We start from the raw sequence: 10,000 nt of genomic DNA on the forward strand, positions 1-10,000 counted from the left end.
GCACACTCGAGTCCGGACCGCGGTAAACCGCGATCGCTGGCCGCGCGTACTTTCGCGCTTCCAGCGAGCGCGGATTTTATTGATGAATCAGGGGCATTGTCTGGAATGCTGATTTGCTGTGATGCATTACAGAGATGTAATCATAAGGAACATTAAGAAAGCTTGTAGTTCTATCATCATAGGCTATGAAAGTGTTTGTAGCATCTAAAAAAGAAAAAAAACAAATTTGTTACAGAAAGTTATAAAAAAATACCTTTTTAAAGATTTAACCATGAAAGTAGCTGAAATAAGTATATCTAAGAATATGTTTACAGTTTACAGTTTACCAATTCTAGACACACATTTTGAGTAGTTAAGTGTGAAGGAGTGGTAAAGTGTAGCTAATATCGCAAATAGCAGCTTTGCTCAAATGAATTAGTAATTTATTGTAGTTCTTTTGCTACATTCCAAAAGCATGTTCATAGATACAGAGGAGCTAAAGTTTTTTGTTTTTGTTTTCTTTTGGTAAGTCCTTTATCATACAGGATGTAATACCTTTAGGACATCCAATAAACCATTAAGGCCATTAAGCTTGAACTAGTATCTGAGGAGTAAATAAGTTCTTAGAACTTGGAGAACATGTGAACAGAACACTAGGTGACAGCCTTGTAAATCTGGGAAAGAGATGCTTGATGTCTTCCTAGAATCCACCTTTTTCCCGGCGCAAAGTAAGCTATGGGTACTGCCATCTTCTTTACCCTTCTTCCACCTTCTGCCTAAGTCACTCGATCTTGCACTGCTCTGGAGCACGATAAGTGAAGTAGCCTGAGGTAGATAGGGGGAAAAAGGAGTGTCAATATTACTGTGCATGCGTCAGATGGGCATTTTTTTCTCTATTGAAGAAAATGGAAAAGCAGCAGCCAGAAGCCTCCTGGGATACCATGGTATACAGTAAGGGCAGAGACCTAACTGTGCTGGAGCTGCTGTGGACAATACTATATTATACATAGCTTATTTAGCCAACTTTTATTTTTTTATGTTGTTTGTTACTAGACCAAGTATACTTTTTAAAGTTTTAAGTACTGTTTGCAGTGGAACTTTAAAAATTTCATAGGTTTACTGTCATCCTGATTATGCCTTTAAATATATTTATTTCAGAAAGCTTTATGGTCCTATCACATGGCTAGCAGAGGCATTCATTCGTTTTTATGTGGTAAAATCATTGTATGGTGGTCATTAACCTGGTAAAAACTACCATTTATGGTAAAACATTTGAGAATGTGCTTGTAACCAATGCTGAAAAACCCCATATTTTTAAACTGTTAAAGTGTACCTAAACTCAGAATTTTCACTTTACATAAAAGGGTAGACAAACCTTTTATGTAAGGTAAAAATTCTGTTTATTTATTTTTTAAGTGCAACACACTTTAAAAAAAAAATGGTGCAGCGCCGTCACCTATGGGAATGGGAGTGCATGAATGGGAGCGCAAAGCCTCCTGGGATACCTACGTCACGCATCCCGAGAGGCTCTTGGGTGCTCCTTCTGTGCATGCCCGAGCATCTCAGGCATGGGCAGAAGGAGCCCTTTTGTAAAAAAAAAAAAAGTTTTTTTGCCATCTCACGCCTGGGTTGGGTTGAGATAGGAACAAGAACCTGGAAGAAGAGGAGAAGATGGCGGGGCCCGGAGCACAAACCTGAAGATGGATGCCGGGACGACGCGGGATGGATGCCGGGACGATGCAGAACCGGATGGAAGACACCTGCGGATGGATCGACAGCCCTGCGGTATTGAAGGTAAGTGTGTTTTTTTTTTTGTTTTGTTCTTTTGAGTTTAATTCCTCTCTAAGTGCAGCCCTGAAATCACCGGTCTTGGCTGTAGCATCAAATTATTATGACATTAAATTGATACTGATAAAATCTATTTGGAATTGAGAAGGAAATCTAAATTTTTGGATTGCCAGAACTAGAACTAGAATAGAAGGAAAATCTTCCAATGGCCACAAATGTTCTGGTGATAATATTCTACAAGGCCTATTTTCTAGGTTTGGAGAGAGAAAGAAAGACAAAGGAACTTTTTACATAGAATATTAAAATATTACCTTGATTTATGGTAATAATATCCAGATAATTTGGAAGTTGAATGTCATTTCCGATGTGGAAAATATATCATGTTTAATTTGTAAAGTAATTTAAAGGTTTTAGGATATGAGGTTAAAATGAATGTATAGAATAACAGCTAATACATTATCAAAATCCATCACTTCAACAACACGGCATACTGTGTAAACTACATTTTACTGTAAAGTTAAAACTCAACCAACACTGAACATGGCAAAGTCTCAAAGCAATTGTGTTAGTTAGAATAAGTCTTCTCTTTGTCATTGCACTTTTCAAAATCCCATTGTATAGCTCTGCATCAATAGACTATCTATACTTTCTGTAACCACAAATCCTGCCAAATGCTAAATCTCACCAATGTAACTTGGCATCTTTTATTCTTACTACTTTGGGTTTTACATGGTGATTCCTGATTGACCCTTTACCCGCTAAATCCAGATATGAGAAAAAATAAAATGTAGTTTAGTGTACAAGCACACTTGGCCCATAAAACCAGCATTCAGTCTACCACTTTGCTATTCTGCATAGGTTGTATTCACTTAACAGTTTATTAGAATTTGCCTTGTTCAAATATGAGATTAGTTTTTTATTTAAAGAATATCTTTTCACTCCTAAATACTTTATATAACATGATGTGTTTTAGTATCAGGGAAAATCATTGATTTGTAGGATATAACATCTTTCAAGAGAGAAAAAGCTTTGGGGCTCTAAAAAAGAAAAAAATGTAAAAAAACAAATGGTATTTTATATTTGTGTGGGTAGATCCTACACCTCTGATATGACTTACCAGCAACATAGGACATTTGAGGACTGTATGTGGTGCCAGTCTTTCAGTGCCTTTGGTTTTAAGCAATCTTGAGGGAATCGGACATTCCCTCAAACATTTCCTGATACGAATCAATTACTGCCATTGAAGCACGCACCATTGAAGGCCCAGGAAGATTAGGGAATGTTTGAGGGAATGTCCGATTCCCTGTTTTATAAATAGAGCTTATCATGTACATTCAATTTACAATCATGCCAAAAGCAAATTCCTGTTCACTTTGAATACCCATGAATGTGCAGCTGAAATAAGTAAAATTAAATTTGCATTTCACGTGGTTGGATAATTAAAAGGAATATTCACACAATTTAATAAATAAGGATTCTCAACTCCTTCAGTAAATCAACCCAATTTTATCTAGTATATAATGAACTTGCTTATATAAAATATAAAAACAACAGACAACCACTGCTAAACTTGCCTATACTCAAACTTTCATTAGGTGTGCATTTATAAATAAAAGTGGACAGCGTTAGAGAAGAAAAAAACGTAGGTCCTAAGCAAGGAAGAAGGCCTTACAGGGTTCTCCTGGTTTAACACTCCTTCTATTAAAGTGAGAGGTAATGGAGGTGGCTTGAGCTGGGCTGTACTGGAGCATCCCCTCTATGACATATTCAACTTGCTGTCAGAGTTGTAGTAGGAACATCGTGCGAGAAGGATCCTCCTGGGGTGGAGTGCACCGGCCAGAGCTGCGGACCATGTCTCTCTATGGAATTGCAGGCTCCAGATGGTGGGCGGTGTGTTTCTGTGAACACAGGCTCAGACCTGCGATGGGAGAGTGGACGGGTTCTGGTATCATGATTTATGATGATGGTATCAAGTTTCTTCCCCTGAGTGACACCCCTGAGGTAGCGGTGTAGTGTAGTATTCTTTTTTTATAACTACACCCCTGCTTGCAGTATTGAAAGGTTTGACACATTGTAAGAAATGTCAGGTGGTGTCTGTGAAGCAATATTACAAGCTAGGTTGTTCTGGAGAATAATTGAAAGTCGCACCTATGACTCTATTGCACCTATAACACTCCAATACCTAATTTCACCGTCCATTTCTTTCAATCTGCCATGCTGCTTTTATTTATTCATAATGTACAAAATATAGGATGAGCACTATCAGTTTGTACCTTTTTTTGTATTGGTTTGAAACTTTGGAACAATAAGGAAATAACAATCCTCTTTTAGGATTGTACATTTTGTTACTGTAAAAATGAGCACATGCAATGCAATTTGTGAAGCAAACTCTTGCATTTACAAGTCACAGAAACATCTTTTTTACAACACATCACCTAAATAAAACTTTGTTAATCCTAAACTGCAGTGACAAAAACAGCTTTAAACAACACATCACCTTAAAAACATTTCGCACTGTAAAATGTGCAAAGTTTGTAATAACCAACCAATAACCAAATAAAAACATGCAGAATGTAATGCACTTTTCTTGGGATTCATTTAGAACACTCCAAGCACAGGTTCTGCTTCACACAGTAGTAATGTGAAATGTTTAGAATTTTTTTAATTTTGTAATTAAAATTAACATTTCTAAATGTTTAGTGGTCAAATTCTAAAGATCCATAACACCATTATAACAACAAACATCGTACTTACTTGCTTGGTCTAGAACAGGCTGAAATGTAATGCAAAACCACAATTATTGTCAGGAAAACATACTGGAATACAATGAAAGCTCTAATACACATTATGTATAAAACACAATTTCAACTGGCCACCACATTTTTGTACATTCTGGATGTAGTGGGCAGGATTTTATTAGGTAGAATAGATTTAGGTATAAAAGTGGGTATGGTTACAACATGGGAATAGCTAAATGGTAAGAAATACAAGAACTTTACTGATTTATACCCACCAACAAAACCCTCAAGGCCTCAAGTCATAATCTCCAGCCAAGAAATAGGTATACTATGAACATTGCTGGGAGTTATTGTTAAAGGATAACACATTTCATTTTATAAAGTGTTGCCCTAAAACAAAAACCCCAGACCATCAGTCTATATATACTTTAATTTTAATTTAGAATCATCATCCATGATGGTATTGTCTCTCTCCTCAGCCGTGGCACCCCTACAGCTGTCTCAGCTGGCTCCCAATGCCACTCAGCTGCTGCTTCTCACAAGGAATTATGTGTTGTGGATGGGAAGTAACTTATTGTGGCCACAGATGGTGCCAATTACCATCCTCCTGCAGTTACCCGAGTGAGGACTTTCAATTACTGGCTCCTGCACCACAGTTTTGCTGTTCCTGTTTAGTTATTTTAAACAGAATCTAAACCTAAAACCAAACCCTTTCAGGTTTATATTGCTTATTATTGTTTATTTATGTGCCCCCACTTGTAGGGAGATCTGGCATTCCTATTTTGTTGGTAAGTGTACTCACATGGAAAGAAAAGGAGAACAACTACACATTTTTACAGTGACCACTGGGACAGAAATAGAGGGTATCTCCCAATAGTAACTATACCAGTTACAATGCTGTCTAAGTAAGATACTTCCCCCTACTTTTCATTCTATAGTTTCCATTTATTTGTTATTGTAGCTACCTGACACTACTTCATAGGGCATCTTTTAAATGAGGACAGAGTTGGCAATAAAATCCTTGTAGTGTTAGGTAGTGCTAGACCTTGTTGATGGTGAGTAGGTATGTGGCAGCATGACCCATGCAGGGTCCTCCGAGTGGAACCCTTTAAATGTGTAACGGTTGTGGAGGTAGATAGGGAGCAATTTGCATTAATATTAAGTCTTAGCCAGATGGAGTTTTCTTTTTAAAAAAAAGAAAGAATTGTGGCCTCCTAAAATATGGGGCTAAAGACACCACACTCCTGTCAACCACCCTCCCTGTAAACAGAATGCTTATTATTAGCACATATGAAGGTTAATTTATTGCTCTGGTTTACTAAGTTCTGGAGCTGCCTTTCTCAACCTTTTTAACATATGCTACACCTTTAAAATAACTTCCAGGTCTTCAGGGGATCCCTGCAATAATACCTATACCTACAGGTCACATTAAATGGTGGTCAGTAGGGAGAATTCTTCTTACATTGTTGGGCATTGGGAAGATTGCAACCCTTACAGATAGCCAAAAAGATCATTGGTGTCAGTCAAATTGACCGTAAAGGCACAAACTGCACATTGCTCAAGGAACCCCAGGCAACCTCGGGAGGAAACGTGTTGAGAATCACTAGTCTAGAGTATTTGCCAGAAGAGTTGGTGAAGGAGCAGTTATGCTATAAAGACTAATTATTATAATACAGTATTTATATAGTGCCATCATATTACACAGCACTGTACAAAGTCAATAGTCATGTCACTTTCTGTCCCTCAAAGGAGCTCACAATCTAATGTCCCTACTATAGTCATTATGTCATTAATGTAGTCTAAGGTCAATTTTAGGGGGAAGCCAATTAACCTAACTGCATGTTTTTGGGATGTGGGAGGAAACTCCATGCAGATAGTGTCCTGGCTGGGATTCAAACCTAGGACCTAGCACTGCAAAGGCCAGAGTGCTAACCCCTGAGCCACCATGCTGCTCCATAAAAGTGTATACTAAATCTCTTTACCAATCTATGGATAATCTGGAAAAGAAGCAGCAGCAAAGAAATAGCCATTTGTATCTGACATGGTATAGAAAATATGAAGTGTATTAACTTTCTTTTTATATACTTGCCCTGAGTTAGGCTTTGCCCATAGGGAGGGTTCTGTATATTTATGTAGGCAGAATATATCCAGAGATGTGGAAACTAGTGTTGTAAAAGAATGAATCAGTGCGACAACAAAAAATTTTGTGACTTCTACATGTGTTTCATAAATATTTAGTGATGAAAACTGTAGTTTAGAGGCACATATGTTTTTACAGCACACAAACTAGGAGCAAGTACTTACAAACATATTTCTATGGCAGTACTCTTGCAGAGACATGTGAGGCTATGATTTACACTTGAAAAATTGTGAACCCTTTATAACCTACCTAAACAAATAACACAGAATAATATATTTGGTCATAAATTTGTTGAAAAAAACATGATCCACCACCATATTTGTGTGTGACAAAAGTAGGTGAATTGTGTTCTTAGTATTTGATGTGATCCCCTATGTACAACAGTGGCAACTAAAAGTTTGAGTCTTGCACATCGACTCACAGCAACAAAATACTATAGCCCATTGCTCCATACAGAACAGCTTCAGCTCTTGGATGTTGCTGAGTTTCTCCACATGAACTGCTCTTTTAGGTCTTTTCACAACATTTCAATTGAATTAAGGTCAGGACTTTGCCTTGGGCATTCCAGAATATTCACATTATTTTTTTATTTTAACTGTTCTTTGGTAGAACGACTTGTGTGTTTAGGATCGTTGTCTTGCTGCTTGACCATATCTATAGTATAATATCAGATAATATATTATCTATAACCATACCAGATTCAGCCCACTCTCCCATGGCAGATTGGAGCCTGCGATAGGCGAGTGGATGGGTTGTGTTCAAGGAGACAACCCGCCCACCGCCCCAAGCCTGCAACTTCATATGGGAGTCATGGTCTGCGGCTCTGGCCGGTGGTTGAAAACACCAGACTCTGATTTCACCTGATTTCATATATCAATAATTTTGTTTGTTGTTGCTTTTCCTTTCAGACGGTTGACTCTGTTCATTATGTTGAACAAAAAAAAATGCCTGTCATGAGAGGCTGTCATTATTGTCTTTTTCTTCTGTAAATGGCAGTGTTTGACTGTCCTTCATTTAAAAACAATCATAATGTTTTAGTGCTGAAAAAAAATTGTATAAGGAAGGGCCACAGTTTGGTATTGTAAGAAAGCATTTGTAAGTTATATTGTGTCACACATGGTCTATTTTAATTTGTTTATCCTCATTCGTTTTTGTCACCATGTTATTTTGCTTAGAATTCCAGTTACAATTTCAGACTTTTACTATATGTGACCTCCTTTTATGTGTCATATAAGTTGGTATGATATAATTGGTATGAAAGGTGAGACTTAAATAAAGCTTGTCACCATAAAAAAATCTATGGAAAAACTTACCAGTAATTCTGTAAATACTTACATGTCCTGCTACCCACACTGTCCAAAAGTAACCATTTCTCTAGAGAACAAAGTTCCACCCTGATTTATTTCACCCACTTACTAGGCTTAGGGTAAGACGGTGTGGTAGTAACATTGCTATAATGTGGATTGCTGTTATACTCTTTTAAAAATACCCCATTTCTTTACATTCTTACATTGTTGCATGTTTTCTACAGAATGACGTGGAAGGTTGACGTATTATATAAATGACATTGACAGTTGCCTGACAGGCGCATTATGGCCATCAGTATTAAATTTCCACCTAGTGGAGCTGTAAGCAAAATCTGTAGTCTTACCTGCCAACTTTTCTAATATAGACACCCTTGTCAGACATTACTAGCAATTTTCAGAGAAGTTACACACTGGTGTAGTCAGTGGGTGAATGGGTTTGCAATGCTGGCACTTCGCTCAGTCTGAATCTGCTGGTAAATAGAGAAGAAGAAGTTAATTGAAATAAATAATATTTAAAGTGTATCTAAAATCAAAATTTTAACTTTACATATAAGAGTAAACAACTCCTATTTAAAGGGTGCAGGGCGACCCCCTAAATTCTCCATCGCCCAGGGGATCAAGAATGAATGGGCGCGCAAAGCCTCCTGAGATACCTACGTCACAAATCCCAAGAGGCTCTTGGCCGCTCCTTCTGAGCATGCCCGAGCATCTTCAAGCCCTTCCATCAAAGGGGAAAAAAATTGCCGATCTCACGCATTGGCAAGTTTATCTATGATCTCATGCCTTTGCAGTGGGAGATTGAGTTACATTGGAAGAACAGGAAAGAAGAGAGAAGATGGCGGCGCCTGGCGCTCCCTGTGTGCCAGCCCAAAGATGGATACCAGGACGCCATGGGACTCGATGGAGGGAACCTCCTGACTGATAGACTGATCTGCAGAATTGAAGGTGTGATTTTTTTATTTTGGATTAGTTTTGGGTTCCCTTACGCTTTAATACCAACAGAAATGTTCTTTACACCTTCCCAATAAACACATTTATTTTAACAATGTAGCTTTAGAGGAAAAAAAAACACTTTCATGTGTAGAAAGTCACGTAACTTGTTCATATTACAAGGCCAGACAAAATAAAAATTTCATGAAAATGCTTGAAATTTGGTCTCCATCCCTTTTATTAGATTTGCTTATCTCAGGAACAATCTTTGTTAAATGTCAATGCACTCTGGGCATAGAGTAGACATACATTTAATGTAACAGAAACAGAACGTGTTGATCAATTGACAACCACAACACAACCTGGAACATTACTGCAGCATAACTGACAAAAGGCACTGAACTACAATGATTTGTTATTCAACAAAGGGCAACTCTCCATTCATTGGACAGGGAGGGAATATTGTCCTCAAAGAACACAGAGCAGAAAAGGGAATGTTTCAAGTCTGTTCTACACAAACACATATATTCCAATGGGTAATGTTAAATAGACAAAAATTAAAACCTACCTTTTCAAGAAACAAAACTAAAGCCATCATAAAGTGCTGGTCGGTTATATATTGCTCCTCACTCACCATTCCTGTACCAAAGAGCAGAAACTACACCATACAATTCGTTCTGTCAGTTTTAGGGGGCCACTAACCTTGTTTGTACCAAAATCTCTGCAAAGGATTTTTCCAAAGAAATGTAATTCATGTGACAGATAGCCAAGGGGTACATGTTCTTACTACTACATCTTCAGATCCCTACATCTCCCAAGAAATGAGCGTTCACAGAAGGTCACAGCTTCACAGAAGTGGCCAGCTAAAAGTGACAGGGTAGCACAGTATGACAGTTATAGCTTTTTGTATCTTTTGATGGCGCTATAATGATGACATTTTATAGGGAGTTAGCCATAGTCCCCCACTTGCAATTACATTTCCTTTTTCTTACAGAGAACTTGGGGTTTATAGAGAGTAAGGGAATAGCTATGTGTGACAGGGTGGCGTGATATGATGGGTATAAAATTTTACTGGGGGGGGTACAAAAGGCATTTCCTACTGGCTCCCACATTTCTAC

Source organism: Pyxicephalus adspersus, chromosome 5 (genome assembly GCF_032062135.1).
Source record: "Pyxicephalus adspersus chromosome 5, UCB_Pads_2.0, whole genome shotgun sequence".
In the NCBI taxonomy this organism is placed as follows: Eukaryota; Metazoa; Chordata; class Amphibia; order Anura; family Pyxicephalidae; genus Pyxicephalus; species Pyxicephalus adspersus.